Source organism: Enoplosus armatus, chromosome 1 (assembly GCF_043641665.1).
Source record: "Enoplosus armatus isolate fEnoArm2 chromosome 1, fEnoArm2.hap1, whole genome shotgun sequence".
In the NCBI taxonomy this organism is placed as follows: domain Eukaryota; kingdom Metazoa; phylum Chordata; class Actinopteri; order Centrarchiformes; family Enoplosidae; genus Enoplosus; species Enoplosus armatus.
Genome location: NC_092180.1, coordinates 22,346,198 through 22,353,660, shown reverse-complemented (window position 1 = coordinate 22,353,660; position 7,463 = coordinate 22,346,198).

The window sequence follows — 7,463 nt, the reverse complement described above, 5'->3', positions numbered from 1 at the left end:
GAACTTGTGAATACAAACCATGTGTACCTTACATAAAACAATAATGTAGAGAGGAATACACTGTAGGAGTTGTTTAAGCCATCTGTGCCCCTTCAACTGTGTGATAATTCACATGTCAAGTTAAAGACATTCAAAAGTACAAGCAACCTACCAGAATCTGTAGTACTCTTAAAGCTAACAATTGTATGCATGAAAGGCCGAAAGTCATAAGCATGGGGAAGAACGTGCATGTGTGCTTATGCCTACTTTTAAAAAAGAACACAGGCACACACACGTACTGTGGTCACACACACACACTTCCATTGCAGACCACAAAAATCTGATATAAATCCCTCTGGGAGGGTTACAATGAGGTTCACGTCTATAAATAGACACAGTATTGCTCTACAAAGTCTCCATTTAAAAGAAACTGTGTTTAGAGCAAAAGCTGGTAAATCACTTAAACTGAGGGTCAGTGACAATTTCCGTCCATTAATTATCACACTCTAGATAGGTTTCTATGCTTATGTAACACTGTATTTCATTACATTTTCATGGGTGATACCGATTGATTTAAATATAATTTAACCTTGATTTGATTATTTGAATATGTTTACATTTTGTTCTTGCTTTGTTCTTGTGCTTCCCCTAATGGTGCTGCTACTATAATCCATCATGTCATTACTAAACTGACTTTCATGTGATGGCGAGTACATTTTTGTGACCCTCACAATTTGAGCAATTTTATTTGGCAATTTACAGTAGGTTTTTCCTAATCTTCGCAGTGACCCCTAGAGTTCAGTGTGCGGTCTGCACTTATAGGCATGATGTATATCTCAGTCTGAACAAAATGTCTACTATTGACACTGAGGACATTTGTGTTTATTCAATCATTAAAAAAATTTAATAAAAACAAGAACAGATCAGTGAGATTGAGTTATGCTGACCCCGAATTTGAGTTCACATCCAGGCTTATCTCTAAAACATCAGTATCAACAGGAACAATTCTGTAGTTATCTGTCTTGCCTTGGCATAGAATGAAAATGAATCAAATCAGAACCAGATCCAACTGGACTTGGAAAACAAAGCGCAGAGAGGAAGCATGTCTGAAAATAAAATGCATTGACTTTTTCCAATTTGTGAATAAGTATTGATGTGAAAATAAAAGAATTTTGTCGCCTATAGTATATGGGGTCTCATTAGGGGCTCACAGAGCAGCTACATTACTTCCTGTGTGTGCATTTAAGTTTAATGTTTGTGCTCAAGGAGTGTACACGTGTGCATTAATTTAAGCATGTGAGTGAGCATGTGTATGTGCCAAACAGCAATAATCCCCTCTTTATTTAGTGTAATATGGTTTACGTTTGGTGGTTCTTTGTAAGTGCTTTTACGCCAGTGATGATCAGTGTTCTGGCCCATTTAAACTACAGGGGATAGACTGGGCCTAGTTGTTCTTCTAGAGAGGCCAGTTAAATTAACCCTGAAATTAAGTGATGAACTGAGTGTTCTTAAAGCAGTGGCTTGGGATGAGAAAAAATAGTAAGTAAGCCAAGTGAGATGGGTGGGATCCTCTAAAAATAAGTAGGCCTAATACAGTGTGACACACACATAAGGATGTAATATTTCTAAGATGCGAGTGCTTACACATCTTACTTCAAATTTGAGAAATTCCAAATTTATTGAAAGCTTCAGCAGGCCCTGTCCATGGTGCTTAGTGTGCCTGTGTGTTTACAGCACACAGTGACAAACAACTTCAGTCGGTCTGAATGTGGTATAAGACAAATAGTGAAATCCAGGCAAAAGACAGCTGTCTACAAAGGCTTTGGTTAAGTCACGCTTTACATATATCACATAACCACAACCAGAAACATTTTTTTATGCTTCAAGGCTTTTTTCTTCCATGTCATGTGTTACAACAGTGATTGTGTATTGGACTCTGAGCACTGCCAAAACAGGGGTGACCTACACAGTAGTACTGCTGTATGCTGTCAATATTGTGACAGAGGACTGAAGCTGCTGCTCTTACTCCCTACAGGTCTCACTATGCAGCCTGAAGCAATATTACTACATTAAAAGCACATTTCAACACTCAACCAAGGTGTCGACATTTTCCCATCAATAAAGCATCCAGAGAGAGAGAGAGAGAGAGAGAGAGAGAGAGAGAGAGAGAGAGAGAAGTTTATTTAGTTGGAGGACCTTGAGCCAGTAAGACAAATTCATTGTTGGCTTTTCATCAAGTTGTTGATAATAATAATAATAATAATAATAATAATAAGTTGTAACCTGTGGAGTTTTAGACCTCTATTAGCGATATGGAGCAGTTTTTCTATGAGCGGGTCCCTGTTGTTTGTCACGTGCATGAGCATGAGGACAAATATGCCTGCTCATGCTAAGCGGTTTACGCTATACACATTCCTGTCAATGGTTTCACACTATTCCACTGATCTACAGGTGGTCATGTAGTGCAAGAAATGCAGCTATGCATTGGCAAAGGCAGGAGAAGAAAACTGCTTTGCAAGTGCCTCAAGGACACATACTAACCCCTCTTCTTATTTCTTGATTCCTCTCTCGCTTCTTATGGTGTGTTCAGACTACTGGTGACAAAGCAACAGGCTACAAGTCATTTTCAATGGAAGCCAGTGACATGAAGCAACAAACTGACGGCCAACACTTGTTGCTGTGTGACGGGCATGACGCGCTATGAATCAAAGTTGTGGTACTGTGTTATTTAGCTAAGTTAGCTGACGCTACAGTTTTCCCATAGGATGGAGTTGTAGCGCAAAAATTGCTTTTTTTGTGCGCTTGCAAATGTGCGCCATGCCGGGGGGGTTCTATGTGTCTGCCACAACTCTTGAGGCCCAAGTACATACAGTATCTTGAGCATCACCTCTCTTTCTTCTTTTGATCAGCCAGTCTTTTATACTCCTCTGAAAATTCAAACATGACAATCAAGCTATTAGTTTATGTCAATCTAATGTTCATATCAAAATGAGACATCAGTGATTCAGAGCCATCATTTTAAAGCAACGTCAATTGAATTTTTTGTTTGAATTGGTTGTCTTGCCCGTGTGTATGGTATCACTACTGTCACGATCTTTCCTATATAAAATTATAGGCCATTTCCAGCTCAGACAAGCTGGGTCTATGGTACCAGCACCAAACAGCAGAGAGCTGCATAAACCAGTGGTTAGCAAACAAGGTCAAGCATCTAGCAAACTACAGACCTGTCAGTGTTGGTGGACCAAACCATAGTTAAAGAACAAGTGAATATTGTTATTACATTTTTCAGGTGACCAAAAACACCTCCAATGGGACGTCTATACAACTGGCATAAGTATAGGCCATAGCCATAACTACTTGAAAAGCTGATGGTATATCATGGATGTATTTGTTTTTAAGCCCTATTGCCCTCTAGAGGTCAAAATTGTTAAATGCATCTTTATGGATAACAAAATATTGGGGAGACCTCTTAGGTAATGGTAGGCTAGGCTACTTTTAATGGAGTGGTAAACTATTATGTAACTCAATAAGCTGAACTCTATGAACAAGAACAAAGCATTGCCGTTTTTTCCCAAATGGAAAAGGGGGTGTGGTGGAAAAAGGGGGAAGTGAGTGAAAGAGATAAGGCGATGATGGATGTAACTGCTGTAGAAAACCCAAGTCACAGCATGCTTGCCACTTACATTTGTGTTGCACTTTCACCCACATGGGGAGTGTTTCGAAAAGTGAAGTGCTTTTTTAACAATTAGAAGAAGCCCTAAAGAAAGGAATTTCAACTAGTTGGAGATTAGAGTTTTCTTTTCTACATGTACACTGGATCCTGTGCAATACAATCCATATATTGAGGTGTACACGAATACACCTACTGACTACCGCATATGCTACCTGTTCCTCTGTAATATAATTAATGAATACCCAAGACAATAATGGTTGACTGCAAAATTTTCAATGAATTCAGGCAGCTAATCAACACTACTTCTCACTTTGCAGGCAAACCAAGACAGAGGTCAAGGTCAGTTAGTTGCTATCAAGCTGGAGAGGCTTCGTGTTTATAGCTACACAACTTTTTTGTTTACCATTACGTAATGCTGAAAAGTACAGAGGTTAGATGACGTGCAGTGGCTATCTACAAAGACAAAGTGGAGCAGGATAGGGAAAACACAAACACGTCCTGTGGCGAGTGAGGAGAGAATGTTTGTTTTCTCCTAACCCTGGGTTAATGTCTCTACGTCTTCGGATGTCTGGCACTTGGCTCCCTCTCAGTTTTCTTCTCTCTCTCCCACACTCTCATTTTCTGTTTTTACCTTCCTCCTCTCTCTGTATCTCTTTTACTTTGTCATTTGTGATCCAGTTTGAGCTGGTTCCTAGCCTGCAATCTGTCACAAAAGGAGTATGGTCCTGATGTTATCATGTCCATCAGCAGTATATTTCCTGAGAGGATAGTGTGTGGGTGTGTGTATGCGTGTGTGTGTGTGTGTGTGTGTGTGTGTGTGTGTGTGTCCTTGTTGGCAAAAATCTATGCGACAATAAGCAAAGCTATTGTGTGATGCACAAAACAGAAAGAAAGTTTAATAGCAGATTTTGAATGGCAGTACTAATAAAGCATGTAATTTTATCATGTAGTGTAAAAAAAATACACTGTGCACATGCTGTAGAAATAGTGGAATAGTAAACTCCCTTGTGGACAACAAAATAAAAAATGGCCAACAATAAAAGGTAAAAGGCACGTTTACTACTAATACAACTGCATTTTCGGAACTGATTTTATTTAACATTGGCTCTCCTTTTGAGATGTGATTAAACATGCTGTGTATTCCACACCACAGCGAGTTATCCTGCTTCTCCACCATGTCTCTGTGATAAGACACTGCATGTGTCGTAAGTGTGTGTGAGAAGAGACATAGGGCTAAGTTATCTGAGCTGTTTTCTTATCAGACAAATTTATAGTCTCAGCAAGGGCATCTGGTCTGGGAGCTGAGGTCCACAGACGTTATAGAGCAATTGAGTGTCATAAAGACGGAATTCCAGATAATGGCAGAAAATACATAAGATGGTGGGGAGGGGGTATGCTGGTCAAAACTCTTGGCGCTTTGCACTGACTGCTTTGTGACAGCAAAGCACATGCAGCTCCACTAGACTGGGTTCATTTCTTGTCAACTCTTGATCACATCTTGCCAAATCAATGCTGTATGGAAATCCACCCACTAATGACTATCTCATATAACTAGAAAATTCATTATTTAAGAACAAATAAACGCTTTTAATTCTTAAAATGAATAAACCAGCAAAAGTTTGATATTCTCGGGGATGTACAAATAAAAATGGAGATATCTGTTTTTGCAAATGAACTCTTAATTCATAGAAAATTTGGCATTAGATCCCATTGTTTGAATATCAGATGTCTTAAATGTAATTGCAGGACTTTGTGCAAGGAAGTACTCTGTAAACATTTGAGTAAATCCGATGTATGCCACCTAAAGCATCACAAAATTCCAATAAAGGATTGAATGGAGTTGAAAATACACCTGAAAATACTGTGAAGTCTCAATCCATGTGATAACAGATACAAATAATGTAACTGCTATGATCTACAAGTCGGCATATAACTATGCTATGCTAACATTTGTATTAATTATTCAACGCTGCAGTCTTTCCGTGACCCTAACCAACTGCCTAAACTGAACCATATCTTAACCAACTTTTTTTTGTTACTAGTCACATGCAGATGTATAATGTGCACTTTGTTGTGGCAAAAATCCCAAACCTTGGTTATCAACTGTGGTTTTACAGTAAATCCCCAGTTCTAAGGTTTATGAATGAAAACAAACATTTAGTCTGCAATCTTACAATTTGATTTTGAGTGATCTGGGAAGTGTTTAGTGTTGTGTTTACAGAGTGGACATTGAATCTTAAATTGAAAATGATTCCGCCAGTTAGTAAATATGTACTTGGGCCTCTGAGATACCACATGCTGCGGGGGGGGTGAGGCGGCCTAACGGTTAGAGTCCTATAATCCTATAATAATCAATGTCAAATCCTTCAAAAATTAAACAAAGCTTCACCACTTTCTCTCTTGTCTTAGTGTATCTTTATCTTGATGCAGGGCGGACTAAGAAAAGCAGTTTGACTCAGTCTTTCCCAGGATTGTCATACACAAACCACATGTGTGTGAAATATAAGACTGCAAAGACCTTTGAGGCAAATGTGTTACTTTGGATTATATAAATAAGATTGACTTGAGTTGACAATAATCAATCGCATTGAAACGTATGAATGCATGTATCAAATACATGACTTACACACCCCTCCAATCTCATGATATAAAATCAGACTTCATAGGAAGTTACTTATTAAGATTAATAACAAATATGTCACAGTTTAAAGCCAAAACTAGGATGAAACATCCCAACAAGCAACCATCAGACAACCACATATGGTCAAAAACATAACTTGGCAACTAATAAATGTGAAATTGCTCCAGCAGGCCCTGTCCATGGTGCTGAGGGTCTCTGTGTGTGGATAACACACAGCCCAAACACACACAGCTACATTCAGTCAACAGGATACATTGCATCTTACCCACTGCAAGTAATATAACCACATCAATAAAGGGCCTTTTTCACAGCAAACATTTTGAGTTGTCATAGTAGGAAAATGTGACAGTGAGCCAACATGTACAATATACCAGGCCCCTGAAAACAAAGCAGCTAAAAATGGAATTCAGCCATTGTTAATTTCATTATTTACAGCTGTGCTTTTGTCAAAGAACATGCATGCAATGTCTTCCATGAAAAAGTGTTGTTAATTTCTTCTTCATTCCCCAGATGTAGGCGATGATTCGATGATGGAAGGAAACTCAGCTGATACTGACTCTTTGCACAGCAGCCTAGGGGTTAGGAAAAGAGACCTCCATAACTCCTACATACCAAGGAGACCTCATCCAAACAATAGTGAATCTTATAAGTATGGGGCCCCAACATCTGCCAGTTGTTCACCTGGAACATTTGCATACGTGGCAACTTTGTACTGTATATCATTTTATGAAAAGACTACTTTTATGATTAGTGTCAAATAATACACATCAAAAGGCCTATTGTACAGTTCTGTTCACAGATAGGCACGGCGGCCATTTTATTTCAGGAGAGACAAAGAGTGAGCAGAGAGAAGGAGGGTGTCTCACTTACGTGAAGAAGACCGCTGCCGGTGGCAAAATCTTCAATAAAGACTCGTGTAATATCCCACTGGATTTGAGTTCTCCCACCACCAGTCCATTGATATTTTGGCCAACTCGTGTCCACAGGTTTTCCAACTGTTTCCATGAGAGTCCATGAGTAGTTTCTTCTCAATAAATCATATTGTACAGTTCCAAAACTCCAGACAAACACCCTCTGCTTTAGCAAAGTACTGCGGTTTTAGAAACACACTAGTATTATTAGTATTACTGAAAAACGTGCTTTTCTTTTCTTTTGAATGATGTTGCTAAC